This window comes from Bombina bombina, chromosome 2 (assembly GCF_027579735.1).
Source record: "Bombina bombina isolate aBomBom1 chromosome 2, aBomBom1.pri, whole genome shotgun sequence".
NCBI lineage: Eukaryota > Metazoa > Chordata > Amphibia > Anura > Bombinatoridae > Bombina > Bombina bombina.
The window spans coordinates 445,385,340-445,407,659 of record NC_069500.1 but is presented as its reverse complement, the minus strand read 5'-3'; the positions used below and the strand labels follow the sequence as shown (position 1 = coordinate 445,407,659).

Here is a 22,320-nt window from a genome sequence, read left to right as displayed (position 1 = left end):
ACTGCCCATCAGTTAAATCCAGCAAGGCCCAGATAGAGACAGCTCAAAATCCCACAGAGAACAAAGCCCCCAAAGAGACAAGTGCCACAGGCTCCAAGCTCGTAAAATTTCCACATATTCCCAGAAGGGCATAAGAAGTGAAAATCTCAACAAGAGAACTAAAAGTTCAGCAACTAGAAAAGGCAGATCCCATACCTCACACAGAGTGCAGTCCGCACTCATGAAAGAACGATCGAGGAATAAACAGTCACTCCCAAGAACTGCCTAAAAACATAATTTATGCTTACCTGATAAATTCCTTTCTTCTGTAGTGTGATCAGTCCACGGGTCATCATTACTTCTGGGATATTACTCCTCCCCAACAGGAAGTGCAAGAGGATTCACCCAGCAGAGCTGCATATAGCTCCTCCCCTCTACGTCACTCCCAGTCATTCGACCAAGGACCAACGAGAAAGGAAAAGCCAAGGGTGAAGTGGTGACTGGAGTATAAATTAAAAAATATTTACCTGCCTTAAAAACAGGGTGGGCCGTGGACTGATCACACTACAGAAGAAAGGAATTTATCAGGTAAGCATAAATTATGTTTTCTTCTGTTAAGTGTGATCAGTCCACGGGTCATCATTACTTCTGGGATACCAATACCAAAGCAAAAGTACACGGATGACGGGAGGGATAGGCAGGCTCTTTATACAGAAGGAACCACTGCCTGAAGAACCTTTCTCCCAAAAATAGCCTCCGATGAAGCAAAAGTGTCAAATTTGTAAAATTTGGAAAAAGTATGAAGCGAAGACCAAGTTGCAGCCTTGCAAATCTGTTCAACAGAGGCCTCATTCTTGAAGGCCCAAGTGGAAGCCACAGCTCTAGTAGAATGAGCTGTAATTCTTTCAGGAGGCTGCTGTCCAGCAGTCTCATAAGCTAAACGAATTATGCTACGAAGCCAAAAAGAAAGAGAGGTAGCGGAAGCTTTTTGACCTCTCCTCTGCCCAGAGTAAATGACAAACAGAGAAGACGTTTGTCGAAATTCCTTAGTTGCCTGTAAGTAAAATTTTAGAGCACGGACTACATCCAGGTTGTGCAGTAGACGTTCCTTCTTTGAGGAAGGATTTGGGCATAAAGAAGGAACAACAATCTCTTGATTGATATTCCTGTTAGTAACTACCTTAGGTAAGAACCCAGGTTTAGTACGCAGGACTACCTTATCCGAATGAAAAATCAAATAAGGAGAATCACAATGTAAGGCTGATAATTCAGAGACTCTTCGAGCCGAGGAAATAGCCATTAAAAATAGAACTTTCCAAGATAACAACTTTATATCAATGGAATGAAGGGGTTCAAACGGAATGCCCTGTAAAACATTAAGAACAAGGTTTAAACTCCATGGTGGAGCAACAGTTTTAAACACAGGCTTAATCCTGGCCAAAGCCTGACAAAAAGCCTGGACGTCAGGAACTTCTGACAGACGTTTGTGTAACAGAATGGACAGAGCTGAGATCTGTCCCTTTAATGAACTAGCAGATAAACCCTTTTCTAAACCTTCTTGTAGAAAAGACAATATCCTAGGAATCCTAACCTTACTCCAAGAGTAACCTTTGGATTCACACCAATAACAGAATTTATGTTTACCTGATAAATTACTTTCTCCAACGGTGTGTCCGGTCCACGGCGTCATCCTTACTTGTGGGATATTCTCTTCCCCAACAGGAAATGGCAAAGAGCCCAGCAAAGCTGGTCACATGATCCCTCCTAGGCTCCGCCTTCCCCAGTCATTCGACCGACGTAAAGGAGGAATATTTGCATAGGAGAAACCATATGATACCGTGGTGACTGTAGTTAAAGAAAATAAATTATCAGACCTGATTAAAAAACCAGGGCGGGCCGTGGACCGGACACACCGTTGGAGAAAGTAATTTATCAGGTAAACATAAATTCTGTTTTCTCCAACATAGGTGTGTCCGGTCCACGGCGTCATCCTTACTTGTGGGAACCAATACCAAAGCTTTAGGACACGGATGAAGGGAGGGAGCAAATCAGGTCACCTAGATGGAAGGCACCACGGCTTGCAAAACCTTTCTCCCAAAAATAGCCTCAGAAGAAGCAAAAGTATAAAATTTGTAAAATTTAGTAAAAGTGTGCAGTGAAGACCAAGTCGCTGCCTTACATATCTGATCAACAGAAGCCTCGTTCTTGAAGGCCCATGTGGAAGCCACAGCCCTAGTGGAATGAGCTGTGATTCTTTCAGGAGGCTGCCGTCCGGCAGTCTCGTAAGCCAATCTGATGATGCTTTTAAGCCAAAAAGAGAGAGAGGTAGAAGTTGCTTTTTGACCTCTCCTTTTACCAGAATAAACAACAAACAAGGAAGATGTTTGTCTAAAATCCTTTGTAGCATCTAAATAGAATTTTAGAGCACGAACAACATCCAAATTGTGCAACAAACGTTCCTTCTTTGAAACTGGATTCGGACACAAAGAAGGCACGACTATCTCCTGGTTAATGTTTTTGTTAGAAACAACTTTCGGAAGAAAACCAGGTTTAGTACGTAAAACCACCTTATCTGCATGGAACACCAGATAAGGAGGAGAACACTGCAGAGCAGATAATTCTGAAACTCTTCTAGCAGAAGAAATTGCAACCAAAAACAAAACTTTCCAAGATAATAACTTAATATCAACGGAATGTAAGGGTTCAAACGGAACCCCCTGAAGAACTGAAAGAACTAAATTGAGACTCCAAGGAGGAGTCAAAGGTTTGTAAACAGGCTTGATTCTAACCAGAGCCTGAACAAAGGCTTGAACATCTGGCACAGCTGCCAGTTTTTTGTGAAGTAACACAGACAAGGCAGAAATCTGTCCCTTCAAGGAACTAGCAGATAATCCTTTCTCCAAACCTTCTTGAAGGAAGGATAGAATCTTAGGAATTTTTACCTTGTCCCAAGGGAATCCTTTAGATTCACACCAACAGATATATTTTTTCCATATTTTGTGGTAAATTTTTCTAGTTACAGGCTTTCTGGCCTGAACAAGAGTATCAATGACAGAATCTGAGAACCCTCGCTTTGATAAGATCAAGCGTTCAATCTCCAAGCAGTCAGTTGGAGTGAGACCAGATTCGGATGTTCGAACGGACCTTGAACAAGAAGGTCTCGTCTCAAAGGTAGCTTCCATGGTGGAGCCGATGACATATTCACCAGGTCTGCATACCAGGTCCTGCGTGGCCACGCAGGAGCTATCAAGATCACCGATGCTCTCTCCTGATTGATCCTGGCTACCAGCCTGGGGATGAGAGGAAACGGCGGGAATACATAAGCTAGTTTGAAGGTCCAAGGTGCTACTAGTGCATCTACTAGAGTCGCCTTGGGATCCCTGGATCTGGACCCGTAGCAAGGAACCTTGAAGTTCTGACGAGAGGCCATCAGATCCATGTCTGGAATGCCCCACAATTGAGTGATTTGGGCAAAGATTTCCGGATGGAGTTCCCACTCCCCCGGATGAAATGTCTGACGACTCAGAAAATCCGCTTCCCAATTTTCCACCCCTGGGATGTGGATTGCAGACAAGTGGCAGGAGTGAGTCTCCGCCCATTGAATGATTTTGGTCACTTCTTCCATCGCCAGGGAACTCCTTGTTCCCCCCTGATGGTTGATGTACGCAACAGTCGTCATGTTGTCTGATTGAAACCGTATGAACTTGGCCTTTGCTAGCTGAGGCCAAGCCTTGAGAGCATTGAGTATCGCTCTCAGTTCCAGAATATTTATCGGTAGAAGAGATTCTTCCCGAGACCAAAGACCCTGAGCTTTCAGGGGTCCCCAGACCGCGCCCCAGCCCACCAGACTGGCGTCGGTCGTGACAATGACCCACTCTGGTCTGCGGAAGCTCATCCCCTGTGACAGGTTGTCCAGGGACAGCCACCAACGGAGTGAATCTCTGGTCCTCTGATTTACTTGTATCGTCGGAGACAAGTCTGTATAGTCCCCATTCCACTGACTGAGCATGCACAGTTGTAATGGTCTTAGATGAATGCGTGCAAAAGGAACTATGTCCATTGCCGCTACCATCAAACCTATTACTTCCATGCACTGCGCTATGGAAGGAAGAGGAACAGAATGAAGTATTTGACAAGAGTTCAGAAGTTTTGATTTTCTGGCCTCTGTCAGAAAAATCCTCATTTCTAAGGAGTCTATTATTGTTCCCAAGAAGGGAACCCTTGTTGACGGAGACAGAGAACTTTTTTCTGCGTTCACTTTCCACCCGTGAGATCTGAGAAAGGCCAGGACAATGTCCGTGTGAGCCTTTGCTTGAGGAAGGGACGACGCTTGAATCAGAATGTCGTCCAAGTAAGGTACTACTGCAATGCCCCTTGGTCTTAGAACCGCTAGAAGGGACCCTAGTACCTTTGTGAAAATCCTTGGAGCAGTGGCTAATCCGAACGGAAGTGCCACAAACTGGTAATGCTTGTCCAGGAATGCGAACCTTAGGAACCGATGATGTTCCTTGTGGATAGGAATATGTAGATACGCATCCTTTAAATCCATCGTGGTCATGAATTGACCTTCCTGGATGGAAGGAAGAATAGTTCGAATGGTTTCCATTTTGAACGATGGAACCTTGAGAAACTTGTTTAGGATCTTGAGATCTAAGATTGGTCTGAATGTTCCCTCTTTTTTGGGAACTACGAACAGATTGGAGTAGAACCCCATCCCTTGTTCTCCTAATGGAACAGGATGAATCACTCCCATTTTTAACAGGTCTTCTACACAATGTAAGAATGCCTGTTTTTTTATGTGGTCTGAAGACAATTGAGACCTGTGGAACCTCCCCCTTGGGGGAAGCCCCTTGAATTCCAGAAGATAACCTTGGGAGACTATTTCTAGCGCCCAAGGATCCAGAACATCTCTTGTCCAAGTCTGAGCGAAGAGAGAGAGTCTGCCCCCCACCAGATCCGGTCCCGGATCGGGGGCCAACATCTCATGCTGTCTTGGTAGCAGTGGCAGGTTTCTTGGCCTGCTTTCCTTTGTTCCAGCCTTGCATTGGCCTCCAGGCTGGCTTGGCTTGAGAAGTATTACCCTCTTGCTTAGAGGACGTAGCACTTGGGGCTGGTCCGTTTCTGCGAAAGGGACGAAAATTAGGTTTATTTTTGGCCTTGAAAGACCTATCCTGAGGAAGGGCGTGGCCCTTGCCCCCAGTGATATCAGAGATAATCTCTTTCAAGTCAGGGCCAAACAGCGTTTTCCCCTTGAAAGGAATGTTAAGCAATTTGTTCTTGGAAGACGCATCCGCTGACCAAGATTTTAACCAAAGCGCTCTGCGCGCCACAATAGCAAAACCAGAATTTTTCGCCGCTAACCTAGCCAATTGCAAAGTGGCGTCTAGGGTGAAAGAATTAGCCAATTTGAGAGCACGAATTCTGTCCATAATCTCCTCATAAGAAGAAGAATTATTATTGATCGCCTTTTCTAGCTCATCGAACCAGAAACACGCGGCTGTAGTGACAGGAACAATGCATGAAATTGGTTGTAGAAGGTAACCTTGCTGAACAAACATCTTTTTAAGCAAACCTTCTAATTTTTTATCCATAGGATCTTTGAAAGCACAACTATCTTCTATGGGTATAGTAGTGTGTTTGTTTAGAGTAGAAACCGCCCCCTCGACCTTGGGGACTGTCTGCCATAAGTCCTTTCTGGGGTCGACCATAGGAAACAATTTTTTAAATATGGGGGGAGGGACGAAAGGTATACCGGGCCTTTCCCATTCTTTATTTACAATGTCCGCCACCCGCTTGGGTATAGGAAAAGCTTCGGGGGGCCCCGGGACCTCTAGGAACTTGTCCATTTTACATAGTTTCTCTGGAATGACCAAATTCTCACAATCATCCAGAGTGGATAACACCTCCTTAAGCAGAGCGCGGAGATGTTCCAATTTAAATTTAAATGTAATCACATCAGGTTCAGCTTGTTGAGAAATTTTCCCTGAATCTGAAATTTCTCCCTCAGACAAAACCTCCCTGGCCCCCTCAGACTGGTGTAGGGGCCCTTCAGAACCAATATCATCAGCGTCCTCATGCTCTTCAGTATTTTCTAAAACAGAGCAGTCGCGCTTTCGCTGATAAGTGGGCATTTTGGCTAAAATGTTTTTGATAGAATTATCCATTACAGCCGTTAATTGTTGCATAGTAAGGAGTATTGGCGCGCTAGATGTACTAGGGGCCTCCTGTGTGGGCAAGACTGGTGTAGACGAAGGAGGGGATGATGCAGTACCATGCTTACTCCCCTCACTTGAGGAATCATCTTGGGCATCATTTTCTCTAAATTTTGTGTCACATAAATCACATCTATTTAAATGAGAAGGAACCTTGGCTTCCCCACATTCAGAACACAGTCTATCTGGTAGTTCAGACATGTTAAACAGGCAAAAACTTGATAACAAAGTACAAAAAACGTTTTAAAATAAACCGTTACTGTCACTTTAAATTTTAAACTGAACACACTTTATTACTGCAATTGCGAAAAAGTATGAAGGAATTGTTCAAAATTCACCAAAATTTCACCACAGTGTCTTAAAGCCTTAAAAGTATTGCACACCAAATTTGGAAGCTTTAACCCTTAAAATAACGGAACCGGAGCCGTTTTTATATTTAACCCCTTTACAGTCCCTGGTATCTGCTTTGCTGAGACCCAACCAAGCCCAAAGGGGAATACGATACCAAATGACGTCTTCAGAAAGTCTTTTCTATGTATCAGAGCTCCTCACACATGCATCTGCATGTCATGCTTCTCAAAAACAAGTGCGCAATACAGGCGCGAAAATGAGACTCTGCTTATGATTAGGGAAAGCCCCTAGAGAATAAGCTGTCCAATACAGTGCCTGCCGGTTATTTTACATAATTCCCAAGATTAAAATAATTCCTCAAGGTTATGGAGTATAAAATATAAATCGATTTAGCCCAGAAAATGTCTACAGTCTTAGAAAGCCCTTGTGAAGCCCTTTTTTTCTTTCTGTAATAAAAATGGCTTACCGGATCCCATAGGGAAAATGACAGCTTCCAGCATTACATCGTCTTGTTAGAATGTGTCATACCTCAAGCAGCAAAAGTCTGCTCACTGTTCCCCCAACTGAAGTTAATTCCTCTCAACAGTCCTGTGTGGAACAGCCATCGATTTTAGTAACGGTTGCTAAAATCATTTTCCTCTTACAAACAGAAATCTTCATCTCTTTTCTGTTTCAGAGTAAATAGTACATACCAGCACTATTTTAAAATAACAAACTCTTGATTGAATAATAAAAACTACAGTTAAACACTAAAAAACTCTAAGCCATCTCCGTGGAGATGTTGCCTGTACAACGGCAAAGAGAATGACTGGGGAAGGCGGAGCCTAGGAGGGATCATGTGACCAGCTTTGCTGGGCTCTTTGCCATTTCCTGTTGGGGAAGAGAATATCCCACAAGTAAGGATGACGCCGTGGACCGGACACACCTATGTTGGAGAAATAGGTATTTACGCCATATCTTATGGTAAATCTTTCTGGTAACAGGTTTCCTAGCCTGTATTAAGGTATCAATAACTGACTCAGAAAACCCACGTCTTGATAAAATCAAGCGTTCAATTTCCAAGCAGTCAGCTTCAGAGAAGTTAGATTTTGATGTTTGAAGGGACCCTGTATCAGAAGGTCCTGTTTCAGAGGTAGAGACCAAGGTGGACAGGATGACATGTCCACCAGGTCTGCATACCAAGTCCTGCGTGGCCACGCAGGTGCTATTAGAATCACTGATGCTCTCTCTTGTTTGATTCTGGCAATCAATCGAGGAAGTAACGGGAAGGGTGGAAACACGTAAGCCATCCTGAAGTCCCAAGGTGCTGTCAGAGCATCTATCAGGACTGCTCTTGGATCCCTGGATCTGGACCCGTAACGAGGAAGCTTGGCGTTCTGTCGAGACGCCATGAGATCTATCTCTGGTTTGCCCCAACGTCGAAGTATTTGGGCAAAGACCTCCGGATGAAGTTCCCACTCCCCCGGATGAAAAGTCTGACGACTTAAGAAATCCGCCTCCCAGTTCTCCACTCCCGGGATGTGGATTGCTGACAGGTGGCAAGAGTGAGACTCTGCCCAGCGAATTATCTTTGATACTTCCATCATAGCTAGGGAGCTTCTTGTCCCTCCCTGATGGTTGATGTAAGCTACAGTCGCGATATTGTCCGACTGAAACCTGATGAACCCCCGAGTTGTCAACTGGGGCCAAGCCAGGAGGGCATTGAGAACTGCTCTCAATTCCAGAATGTTTATTGGCAGGAGACTCTCCTCCTGACTCCATTGTCCCTGAGCCTTCAGAGAATTCCAGACGGCACCCCAACCTAGAAGGCTGGCGTCTGTTGTTACAATTGTCCAGTCTGGTCTGCTGAATGGCATCCCCCTGGACAGATGTGGCCGAGAAAGCCACCATAGAAGAGAATTTCTGGTCTCTTGATCCAGATTCAGAGAAGGGGATAAGTCTGAGTAATCCCCATTCCACTGACTTAGCATGCACAGTTGCAGTGGTCTGAGGTGTAAGCGTGCAAAGGGTACTATGTCCATTGCCGCTACCATTAAGCCGATTACCTCCATGCATTGAGCCACTGACGGGTGTTGAATGGAATGAAGGGTGCGGCAAGCACTTTGAAGTCTTGTTAGCCTGTCCTCTGTCAGGTAAATCTTCATTTCTACAGAATCTATAAGGGTCCCCAGGAAGGGAACTCTTGTGAGTGGAACGAGTGAACTTTTCTTTTCGTTCACCTTCCATCCATGTGACATTAGAAATGCCAGCACTAACTCTGTATGAGACTTGGCAGTTTGAAAGCTTGAAGCTTGTATCAGAATGTCGTCTAGGTATGGAGCTACCGAGATTCCCCGCGGTCTTAGTACCGCCAGAAGAGCACCCAGAACCTTTGTGAAGATTCTTGGAGCTGTAGCCAATCCGAATGGAAGAGCCACAAACTGGTAATGCCTGTCTAGGAAGGCAAACCTTAGGTACCGATAATGATCTTTGTGAATCGGTATGTGAAGGTAAGCATCTTTTAAATCTACAGTGGTCATGTACTGACCCTCTTGGATCATAGGTAAAATTGTCTGAATAGTCTCCATCTTGAACGATGGAACTCTTAGGAATTTGTTTAGGATCTTTAAGTCCAGGATTGGTCTGAAAGTTCCCTCTTTTTTGGGAACCACAAACAGATTTGAGTAAAACCCCTGTCCCTGTTCCGATCGTGGAACTGGATGGATTACTCCCATTAATAAGAGCTCTTGTACGCAGCGTAGAAACGCCTCTTTCTTTGTCTGGATTGTTGACAATCTTGACAGATGAAATCTCTCTCGGAGGAGAGTATTTGAAGTCCAGAAGGTATCCCTGAGATATTATCTCTAGCGCCCAGGGATCCTGAACATCTCTTGCCCAAGCCTGGGCGAAGAGAGAAAGTCTGCCCCCCACTAGATCCGATCCCGGATCGGGGGCCCTCAATTCATGCTGTTTTAGGGGCAGCAGCAGGTTTCCTAGTCTGTTTGCCCTTGTTCCAGGACTGGTTAGGTTTCCAGCCTTGTCTGTAGCGAGCAACAGCTCCTTCCTGTTTTGGTGCAGAGGAAGTTGATGCTGCTCCTGCTTTGAAATTACGAAAGGAACGAAAATTAGACTGTCTAGTCTTGGCTTTGGCTTTGTCCTGAGGCAGGGCATGGCCTTTACCTCCTGTAATGTCAGCGATAATCTCTTTCAACCCGGGCCCGAATAAGGTCTGCCCTTTGAAAGGTATATTAAGCAATTTAGACTTAGAAGTAACATCAGCTGACCAGGATTTTAGCCACAGCGCCCTGCGTGCCTGAATGGCGAATCCTGAATTCTTCGCCGTAAGTTTAGTAAGATGTACTACGGCCTCCGAAATGAATGAATTAGCTAGTTTAAGGACTCTAAGCCTGTCCGTAATGTCGTCCAGAGTAGCTGAACCAATGTTCTCTTCCAGAGACTCAATCCAGAATGCCGCTGCAGCCGTGATCGGCGCAATGCATGCAAGGGGTTGCAATATAAAACCTTGTTGAACAAACATTTTCTTAAGGTAACCCTCTAATTTTTTATCCATTGGATCTGAAAAAGCACAGCTATCCTCCACCGGGATAGTGGTACGCTTAGCTAAGGTAGAAACTGCTCCCTCCACCTTAGGGACCGTTTGCCATAAGTCCCTTGTGGTGGCGTCTATTGGAAACATTTTTCTAAATATCGGAGGGGGTGAGAACGGCACACCGGGTCTATCCCACTCCTTAGTAACAATTTCAGTAAGTCTCTTAGGTATAGGAAAAACCTCAGTACTCGTCGGTACCGCAAAATATTTATCCAACCTACACATTTTCTCTGGTATTGCAACTGTGTTACAATCATTCAGAGCCGCTAACACCTCCCCTAGTAATACACGGAGGTTTTCCAGTTTAAATTTAAAATTTGAAATATCTGAATCCAGTCTGTTTGGATCAGAACCGTCACCCACAGAATGAAGCTCTCCGTCCTCATGTTCTGCCACCTGTGACGCAGTGTCTGACATGGCCCTAATATTATCAGCGCACTCTGTTCTCACCCCAGAGTGATCACGCTTACCTCTTAGTTCTGGTAATTTAGCCAAAACCTCAGTCATAACAGTAGCCATATCCTGTAATGTGATTTGTAATGGCCGCCCAGATGTACTCGGCGCTACAATATCACGCACCTCCCTCTGAGCGGGAGATGTAGGTACTGACACGTGAGGCGAGTTAGTCGGCATAACTCTCCCCTCGTTGTTTGGTGAAATTTGTTCAATTTGTACAGATTGACTTTTATTTAAAGTAGCATCAATACAGTTAGTACATAAATTTCTATTGGGCTCCACTTTGGCATTGCAACAAATGACACAGGTATCATCCTCTGAATCAGACATGTTTAACACACTAGCAAATAAACTTGTATCTTGGAAATACAATTCAATTAGAATAATATTAAAACGTACTGTGCCTTTAAGAAGCACAGAAGATCTATGACAGTTGAAAATTAATAAATTGAAACAGTTATAGCCTCAATCCTTGTAAATAACACAACTTTAGCAAAGGTTTAATCCCATTAGCAAAGATAACAAATTCTGAAAGCAGGAAACAAATTACAGAATAAACGTTTTTTATCTCAGTCAAACTATAATTCTCACAGCTCTGCTGAGAGAAATTACCTCCCTCAAAATAAGTTTTGAAGACCCCTGAGCTCTGTAGAGATGAACCGGATCATGCAGGGAATACAATGAGTTGCTGACTGAAATATTTGATGCGTAGTAAAAGCGCCAAAAAACGGCCCCTCCCCCTCACACACAGCAGTGAGGGAGAACAGAAACTGTCAGAAAACAGATTAAGCAACTGCCAAGTGGAAAAATAGTGCCCAAACTTTATTCACTCAGTACCTCAGTAAATGAAAACGATTTTACATTCTAGCAAAAACGTTAAACATAATCTCTAGTTATTAAACAGCTTTATGTATTTCTTACAGTGTAATTCTAGTGAAGTACCATTCCCCAGAATACTGAAGTGTAAAGTATACATACATGACATTATATCGGTATGGCAGGATTTTCTCATCAATTCCATTGGCAGAAAATAAAAACTGCTACATACCTCTATGCAGATTCATCTGCCCGCTGTCCCCTGATCTGAAGTTTACCTCTCCTCAGATGGCCGAGAAACAGCAATATGATCTTAACTACTCCGGCTAAAATCATAACAAAAACTCTGGTAGATTCTTCTTCAAACTCTGCCAGAGAGATAATAACACACTCCGGTGCTATTTTAAAATAACAAACTTTTGATTGAAGATATAAAACTAAGTATAATCACCATAGTCCTCTCACACATCCTATCTAGTCGTTGGGTGCAAGAGAATGACTGGGAGTGACGTAGAGGGGAGGAGCTATATGCAGCTCTGCTGGGTGAATCCTCTTGCACTTCCTGTTGGGGAGGAGTAATATCCCAGAAGTAATGATGACCCGTGGACTGATCACACTTAACAGAAGAAATTAGTACTACAAGAACTTATCATGCTCCAAAGAAAGCCCCCGGCTCCAACGCTACGACACAAGTCTAGTAGACACCAGCCACAAAACTAGCCTATCAAGCTAGAAACTGCAACAGGAACTCCCACAGAGGGAACCTTCCAAGAAGTGCAGAAACCCATTCCCTCCCAGGCAAAACGAGGGAAATCAGGAAAGCATCCAAAACTCAGCAGAGAACAACCCCTGCTGAGAAAGAAACTCCGCTAAACTCCCCCTATGGAGAGATCACAAGATCTGGAGAAGAAACGCTGTCAAGGCTCAAGCGAGCCAACAGACCTCAGATCGAGAAAAGGATAACCAGCACCAGCAGCTGGAATCGAACCAACAACCCTTGGGTTGCAAAGTCACAGAGTCAACCTCTACATGGGCGGCTTCATCGAGGCAATGGACTCATCACCAAACGACTGGCATGTCCGAAGGTAGGGAAATAAATAATTCCCGGACCAATTAAGCCAGAACAGAACATAGTACGATCTTGGGTTCCAGAACCCAGATCCAGATTCCTTCCCTACAAGAAGGTACACTCCCAGACAAAAGGGAGACCACACTGAAACAACAGTGATACCAGAATCCGCCCCTACATGACATTGTGCACGCAAGGCAGAGGGAACCCCCCTCCACATCAGGCGGATACTAAGGTACACCCTAATCCCCCAAAGGGGAGAGAAATGCAAAAGACAACTGCTCACCCACCCACAGGCACTGAGCGTGCGTCTTTAAACAGACGACAAAAACAAAACCGACTGAAAGGCACCATCCGGCTGCAACAGCCAGCCCAGCAGACAAACAAACAGCCAGCAAGCCCACCTCTAGAGAGGAAGTAGCTGTAATAATAGATCAAACTCCCGCTTGCTAGGTAGCTAAACTAACCATCAGGTCCTTTCCAAGTCTCCGATAAGAGAAGACACACCACCTGAAGGAGCAAGAGGATATCTCACAACCGTAAGCACTGAATCACTCAGGATCCAATTAGGAGGTCCGGTCAGATATCCTAGACCAGCGGTCGCCGACCCCTGGTGGTCCACGAGAAGTTGTTGGAGGTCCTTGACACTATCAAGCAGGAATTAGTCTCCTCTGACGTCACCCCCGTTGCGCCGCAACTCCCTACAGTGCCTGGCTGGACATCAGTGAAAACCAATGGAGGAGTTAAATTACAATCTCCCTACGCATGTTGCGCAGTACTGTGCAACTTGCGTAGCTAAATTGTATTTTTAACTCCTCCCACCTGGCGCACTGCTCAGAGGAAGATGCTTCCATTCTAAAGCCAGCAGAGGTTGGTATAGTCTTGGCTTGAAATAGTTAAATTAAAGTATAGAAAAATAGAAAATCTAAACATAACCATTCTCTCTTATATTTAATTTATTTTCTTCCCTTTACCTGTCTCTTTGTAGTAGTTTTCCTAATTCTTTCAGATGGACTTACATCACTGTTTGTCTCCCCCCCCCCTCCATCTTCTTTTATTAAATATTAATTATTTTTCGTTCTAATAATTTTCCTGTGCACAAAGCTATTCCACCTGAATTCCAGTAATTGTCATCCAGCAGATCAGTCATATCCCACCAGTATTATATTAATTGCCAGTAAAATCAGTCGTGGTTAGCTCACATCCATATTGAGAGCTTTCTGATATAAACTTAATGTATGACTCCAATGTCTGTCCATGATCATAAGTAGTTTTGAATAATTCCTAACTGGGGAGGTAACTTGGAAGTCTTGTGGTCCTTTTAAACATAATTCTCCCCCCCCCCACACTTTCTGCCTCTTTGTTTCCAGCTCAAAAGTTGGCATCTGTCATTTGGGTGCTGTAGGGATTGACAAAAGATCTATAAAACATATGTAACTAACACCTGAACATGCAACTTCTGCAGAAGTGTCCACGTGACCACAAAATCGCTAGTATCAAATTCCAGAGAAGAAATTTTTCCCAAGAGGCAAACTAAAACAAACATGAGCTTCCAACAAAAATCAAATACATCCTAACCGGTTCAATGAAAAAGAGGGCAGCACTCGCAGGTGAACGCCAAAGAAAAGTGGGTACACTAACAGGGCCAGCCAATCAGAGATCCCACTCTTCCGAAGCTCAGAACTGGAATAAGATACTGCAAAGAGAAAGAAATTGGAGACGACAAGGAGATTAACTTTATCCTCCAACGTCTAACCCAGCTTGCCGTCCTGGACGGAAGACCGATGACCCCTCAACCCATTAGGACTGGGGTCCTCCAGCACTGTAAAAACATGCTGCAGCAGGACACGAAGGCGCGCCAATCTATAACAAAAGGCAAAACTTACCTCCGCTGGTGGAACTGACGACCCCGCCCTGAGGATTGGGCCCCTGAAGCCTCAGAGGCAACCGCTTCCCCAGAGGGCTGATCTGACCAAGAAGATCCCCCGCCTGACGAGCCCTGGTTAACCGAATACAGACAGTATTCCCTCCCTGGAAGATGTAAATGCGTCAATGCCAAAGAAATGGCCATGCAGAACCGTGCCGTAACCTCTGGAGGAAACAAGCCGCCTTCCGGAGAAGGGGTAACGGCATTAGGTTCAAAAAGCATATACAGCAGCACTGAGGCAAAGGAGTAGCAGGGCAATCCAATAGTTAAAAAATATAACTTTTATTTAAACATGTGTTAAAAGAATACACAGCTCCAAACTCCCTGACTAGTTTCGTGCCCTATAGGCACTTAATCATAGGGTAAGTTTGTCAGGTGATAGTACCTCTATTTAAAGGGACCAATACACCTGTATACAATTAAATGAAACAACACATACATAAAATACAAATATATGCATATCTCATAAAAAAAACATAATTTATGCTTACCTGATAAATTTATTTCTCTTGTAGTGTGTTCAGTCCACGGGTCATCCATTACTTATGGGATATATTCTCCTTCCCAACAGGAAGTTGCAAGAGGATCACCCAAGCAGAGCTGCTATATAGCTCCCCCCCTCACATGTCATATCCAGTCATTCGACCGAAACAAGACGAGAAAGGAGAAACCATAAAGTGCAGTGGTGACTGGAGTTATAATTTTAAAATTTAGAACCTGCCTTAAAAAAGACAGGGCGGGCCGTGGACTGAACACACTACAAGAGAAATAAATTTATCAGGTAAGCATAAATTATGTTTTCTCTTGTTAAGTGTGTTCAGTCCACGGGTCATCCATTACTTATGGGATACCAATACCAAAGCTAAGTACACGGATGATGGGAGGGACAAGGCAGGAACATTAAACAGAAGGAACCACTGCCTGTAGAACCTTTCTCCCAAAACCAGCCTCCGAAGAAACGAAAGTGTCAAATTTGTAAAATTTGGAAAAAGTATGAAGTGAAGACCAAGTTGCAGCCTTGCAAATCTGTTCAACAGAGGCCTCATTCTTAAAGGCCCAGGTGGAAGCCACAGCTCTAGTGGAATGAGCTGTAATTCTTTCAGGAGGCTGCTGTCCAGCAGTCTCATAGGCTAAACGTATTATGCTACGAAGCCAAAAAGAGAGAGAGGTAGCCGAAGCCTTTTGACCTCTCCTCTGTCCAGAGTAAACGACAAACAGAGAAGAAGTGTGTCTAAAATCTTTAGTTGCCTGTAAGTAGAACTTCAGAGCACGGACCACGTCTAGATTATACAAAAGACGTTCCTTCTTTGAAGAAGGATTAGGACATAATGATGGAACAACAATCTCTTGATTGATATTCCTGTTAGAAACAACCTTAGGTAAAAACCCAGGTTTAGTACGCAGGACTACCTTGTCTGAATGAAAGATCAGATAAGGAGAATCACAATGTAAGGCAGATAACTCAGAGACTCTTCGAGCCGAGGAAATAGCCATCAAAAACAAACCTTTCCAAGATAAAAGCTTAATATCAATGGAATGAAGGGGTTCAGACGGAACACCCTGAAGAACTTTAAGAACCAAGTTTAAGCTCCACGGAGGAGCAACAGCTTTAAACACAGGCTTAATTCTAGCCAAAGCCTGACAAAAAGCCTGGACGTCTGGATTCTCTGCCAGACGTTTGTGTAAAAGAATAGACAGAGCAGAAATCTGTCCCTTTAGCGAACTAGCGGATAAACCCTTTTCTAAACCCTCTTGTAGAAAAGCCAAAATCCTAGGAATCCTAACCTTACTCCATGAGTAACTCTTGGATTCGCACCAATATAAATATTTACGCCATATCTTATGGTAAATTTTTCTGGTCACAGGTTTCCTAGCCTGTATTAATGTATCAATAACCGAATCCGAAAACCCACGCTTTGATAGAATCAAGCGTTCAATTTCCAGGCAGTCAGCCTCAGAGAAATTAGGTTTGGATGGTTGAAAGGACCCTGAATTAGAAGGTCCTGCCTCAGAGGTAGAGACCATGGTGGGCAGGACGACATGTCCACTAGGTCTGCATACCAGGTCCTGCGTGGCCACGCAGGCGCTATCAGAATTACCGATGCCCTCTCCTGTTTGATCCTGGCAATCAGTCGAGGTAGCAACGGAAATGGTGGAAACACATAAGCTATGTTGAAAACCCAAGGGGCTGCTAATGCATCTACCAGCACCGCTCCCGGGTCCCTGGACCTGGATCCGTAACAAGGAAGCTTCGCGTTCTGGCGAGATGCCATGAGTTCCAGATCCGGTTTGCCCCAACGACGAATCAGTTGAGCAAATATCTCCGGGTGAAGTTCCCACTCTCCCGGATGAAAAGTCTGGCGACTTAGGAAATCCGCCTCCCAGTTCTCCACGCCTGGGATGTAAATCGCTGACAGGTGACAAGAGTGAAACTCTGCCCAGCGAATTATCTTCGAGACCTCCAACATCGCTAGTGAACTCCTGGTTCCCCCTTGATGATTGATGTAAGCCACAGTCGTGATATTGTCCGACTGAAATCTGATGAACCTCAGTTTTGCTAACTGAGGCCAAGCTAGAAGAGCATTGAATATTGCTCTTAATTCTAGAATGTTTATTGGAAGGAGTTTCTCCTCCTGAGTCCACGATCCCTGAGCCTTCAGGGAATTCCAGACTGCTCCCCAGCCTAGAAGGCTGGCATCCGTTGTTACAATCGTCCAATCTGGTCTGCGAAAGGTCATTCCTTTGGACAGATGAACCGGTGACAACCACCAGAGAAGAGAATCTCTGGTCTCCTGGTCCAGATTTAGCAAAGGGGACAGATCTGAGTAATCCCCGTTCAATTAACTGAGCATGCATAGTTGCAGCGGTCTGAGATGCAGGCGCGCAAATGGCACTATGTCCATTGCCGCGACCATTAAGCCGATTACCTCCATGCACTGAGCTACTGATGGGCTTGGAATGGAATGAAGGACACGGCAAGCATTGAGAATCTTTGATAACCTGGACTCCGTCAGGTAAATCTTCATCTCTACAGAATCTATAAGAGTCCCTAGAAAAGGAACCCTTGTGAGTGGTAACAGAGAACTCTTTTCCACGTTCACTTTCCACCCATGCGACCTCAGAAATGCTAGAACTATCTCTGTATGAGTCTTTGCATTCTGAAAACTTGACGCTTGTATCAGAATGCTGTCTAGGTACGGAGCCACCGCTATGCCTCGTGGTCTTAGTACCGCCAGAAGTGAGCCCAGAACCTTCGTAAAAATTCTCGGGGCCGTGGCTAACCCAAAGGGAAGAGCTACAAACTGGTAATGCCTGTCTAGAAAGGCAAATCTTAGGTACCGATAATGATCTTTGTGAATCGGTATGTGAAGGTAAGCATCCTTTAAGTCCACTGTGGTCATATATTGACCCTCTTGGATCATGGGTAGGATGGTTCGAATGGTTTCCATCTTGAACGATGGTACCCTTAGGAATTTGTTTAAGATCTTTAAGTCCAAGATTGGTCTGAAAGTTCCCTCTTTTTTGGGAACCACAAATAGATTTGAGTAAAATCCTTGTCCCTGTTCCGATCGCGGAACTGAGTGGATCACTCCCATAATTAAGAGGTTTTGTACACATTGTAGAAATGCCTCTCTCTTTACTAGGTTTGTTGATAACCTCGACAGATGGAACCTCCCTTGTGGAGGAGAGGTTTTGAAATCCAGAAGGTATCCCTGAGATATAATCTTCAACGTCCAGCGATCCGACAGAATGAAGCTCACCGTCCTCATGTTCTGCAAATTGTGACGCAGTATCAGACATGGCTCTCGTGTCATCAGCGCGCTCTGTCCTTAACCCAGAGCTATCGCGCTTGCCTCTTAATTCGGGCATATTGTATAATACTTCTTTCATAACATTAGCCATATCATGTAAAGTGATTTGTAAGGGCCTTGATGTACTTGGCGCCTCAATCTTACGCATCTCCCGAGCGGGAGACGCAGGTACTGACACGTGAGGAGAGTTAGGCGGCATAACTTCCCCCTCGTTGTCTGGTGATAGTTTCTCCATCGGTACAGATTGACTTTTATTCAAAGCAATATCAATACAATTGGTACAAATCGTTCTATTGGGCTCCACATTGGCTTTTGAACATGATGAACAAACAGTTTCCTCTGAATCAGACATGTTTAAACAGATTTAGCAATGAAACTGGCAAGCTTGAAAATCACTTTCAATAAGTTTACAAGCAATATAAAAACGCTGCAGCGCTTCAAAAATACAGATATAATTAAAACAATTCTTAACAAGAAGTGTATTATTAGCAGAGGATTGCACCCATTAGCAAAAGGATGATTAACCCCTCAATACCCAAAACGGATAAAACGGATATCAATTAAGATTTAACGCTTTTAATCACAGTCAAACACACTGTCACAGATCTGCTGTGACTGATTACCTCCCTCAAAAATGAATTTTGCAGACCCCTGAGCTCTCTAGAGACGTCCTGGATCAAGGAGGAAGAAGCAGGAAGACTGTGCTAGAATTTTAACTGCGCAACAAGGCGCTTAAACAAGGTCCCTCCCACTCCTATTACAACAGTGGGAGTCCTGATGTAACGATTTCCATGCAGAAAATATATGTTAGCCATGTGGAAAAAATCATGCCCAAAGAGATTTATCACCAAAGTACCTCACAAAAACCAATAACATGCCAGTAAACGTTTTATTAAAAAACATTTTCCAATGTCATGCAAAGTTATCACTAAGCCTGCTACCAGTCGCTACCACTGCAGATAAGGCTTAAGTATTATTTCAGTTTTAACAGTATTTTCTCAGTCAAATTCTAGTCCCTAGAAAATAACTCGACTGCGCATACAATATCAGCCTGATACCAGTCGCCACTACTGCATTTAAGGCTGTACTTACATCATATGGTAACAGCAGTATTTTCTTAGTCAATTCCATTCCCAGAAAATAATGTACTGCACATACCTCATTTGCGGAGGACCCCGCATGCTATTCCCAGTTTCTGAAGTTACCCCACTCCTCAGAATGTCGAGAACAGTCAGTGGATCTTAGTTACGCCTGCTAAGATCATAGAAAAAGACACAGGCAGTTTCTTCTTCCAAATACTGCCTGAGATAGAAAAAACAGCACACTCTGGTGCCATTTAAAATAACAAACTTTTGATTGAAGAATAGTTAAGTAAAAACTCCAGCTCCTCTCGCGACCTCCTTCGTTGTTGAGGGTTGCAAGAGAATGACTGGATATGACATGTGAGGGGGGGGGAGCTATATAGCAGCTCTGCTTGGGTGATCCTCTTGCAACTTCCTGTTGGGAAGGAGAATATATCCCATAAGTAATGGATGACCCGTGGACTGAACACACTTAACAAGAGAAAACAAGAAATAATTCCATTTGCATGCACCAATTCTAAGTAAGAAAAAGCAGCTCACACAAGCTAGTTTGAATATGTTTACATTGTTCATCATATGTTATATATGTTATTTATGTTACAATATGTCTGATACTGCACAAAATACACATAAAAAAAGACACCAATACTACATGGTCTAAAAGACACATTCCAAATGGTGCTTAACTATTCTATGCATAAATCCAGAATTGCTATAAAACTGGATCATTAATTATGCAGTTTGATGGATCATCAAAAAAAGACCAAAAAAGAACAAAAAAACATAATTTATGTAAGAACTTACCTGATAAATTAATTTCTTTCATATTAGCAAGAGTCCATGAGCTAGTGACGTATGGGATATACATTCCTACCAGGAGGGGCAAAGTTTCCCAAACCTCAAAATGCCTATAAATACACCCCTCACCACACCCACAAATCAGTTTAACGAATAGCCAAGAAGTGGGGTGATAAAAAAAGTGCAAAAGAATATAAAATAAGGAATTGGAATAGTTGTGCTTTATACAAAAAATCATAACCACCACAAAAAGGGTGGGCCTCATGGACTCTTGCTAATATGAAAAAAATGAATTTATCAGGTAAGTTCTTACATAAATTATGTTTCCTTTCATGTAATTAGCAAGAGTCCATGAGCTAGTGACGTATGGGATAATGACTACCCAAGATGTGGATCTTTCCACGCAAGAGTCACTAGAGAGGGAGGGATAAAATAAAGACAGCCAATTCCTGCTGAAAATAATCCACACCCAAAATAAAGTTTAATGAAAACATAAGCAGAAGATTCAAACTGAAACCGCTGCCTGAAGTACTTTTCTACCAAAAACTGCTTCAGAAGAAGAAAACACATCAAAATGGTAGAATTTAGTAAAAGTATGCAAAGAGGACCAAGTTGCTGCTTTGCAAATCTGATCAACCGAAGCCTCATTCCTAAACGCCCAGGAAGTAGAAACTGACCTAGTAGAATGAGCTGTAATCCTTTGAGGCGGAGTTTTACCCGACTCGACATAAGCATGGTGAATTAAGGATTTCAACCAAGATGCCAAAGAAATGGCAGAAGCTTTCTGACCTTTTCTAGAACCAGAAAAGATGACAAATAGACTAGAAGTCTTTCGGAAAGACTTAGAAGCTTCAACATAATATTTCAAAGCTCTAACAACATCCAAAGAATGCAATGATTTCTCCTTAGAATTCTTAGGATTAGGACATAATGAAGGAACCACAATTTCTCTACTAATGTTGTTGGAATTCACAACCTTAGGTAAGAATTCAAAAGAAGTTCGCAACACCGCCTTATCCTGATGAAAAATCAGAAAAGGAGACTCACAAGAAAGAGCAGATAATTCAGAGACTCTTCTGGCAGAAGAGATGGCCAAAAGGAACAAAACTTTCCAAGAAAGTAATTTAATGTCCAATGAATGCATGGGTTCAAAAGGAGGAGCTTGAAGAGCCCTCAGAACCAAATTCAAACTCCAAGGAGGAGAAATAGACTTAATGACAGGTTTTATACGAACCAAAGCTTGTACAAAACAATGAATATCAGGAAGATTAGCAATCTTTCTGTGAAAAAGAACAGAAAGAGCAGAGATTTGTCCTTTCAAGGAACTTGCGGACAAACCTTTATCTAAACCATCCTGAAGAAACTGTAAAATTCTCGGAATTCTAAAAGAATGCCAGGAAAAATGATGAGAAAGACACCAAGAAATATAAGTCTTCCAGACTCTATAATATATCTCTCTAGATACAGATTTACGAGCCTGTAACATAGTATTAATCACAGAGTCAGAGAAACCTCTTTGACCAAGAATCAAGCGTTCAATCTCCATACCTTTAAATTTAAGGATTTGAGATCCTGATGGAAGAAAGGACTTTGCGACAGAAGGTCTGGTCTTAACGGAAGAGTCCACGGCTGGCAAGAGGCCATCCGGACAAGATCCGCATACCAAAACCTGTGAGGCCATGCTGGAGCTACCAGCAGAACAAGCAAGCATTCCTTCAGAATCTTGGAGATTACTCTTGGAAGAAGAACTAGAGGCGGAAAGATATAGGCAGGATGATACTTCCAAGGAAGTGATAATGCATCCACTGCCTCCGCCTGAGGATCCCGGGATCTGGACAGATACCTGGGAAGTTTCTTGTTTAGATGAGAAGCCATCAGATCTATTTCTGGGAGTTCCCACATTTGAACAATCTGAAGAAATACCTCTGGGTGAAGAGACCATTCGCCCGGATGCAACGTTTGGCGACTGAGATAATCCGCTTCCCAATTGTCTATACCTGGGATATGAACCGCAGAGATTAGACAGGAGCTGGATTCCGCCCAAACCAGAATTTGAGATACTTCTTTCATAGCCAGAGGACTGTGAGTCCCTCCTTGATGATTGATGTATGCCACAGTTGTGACATTGTCTGTCTGAAAACAAATGAACGACTCTCTCTTCAGAAGAGGCCAAGACTGAAGAGCTCTGAAAATTGCACGGAGTTCCAAAATATTGATCGGTAATCTCAC

At 43.5% G+C, this 22,320-nt stretch overlaps 1 protein-coding gene across 1 annotated transcript in view; it reads right to left on the bottom strand.

Moving 5' to 3' along the window:
- The window catches only part of CHEK2 (checkpoint kinase 2), a 531,010-nt gene that overhangs the window by 142,193 nt on the left and 366,497 nt on the right, over positions 1-22,320 (bottom strand). The window lies entirely within an intron of this gene.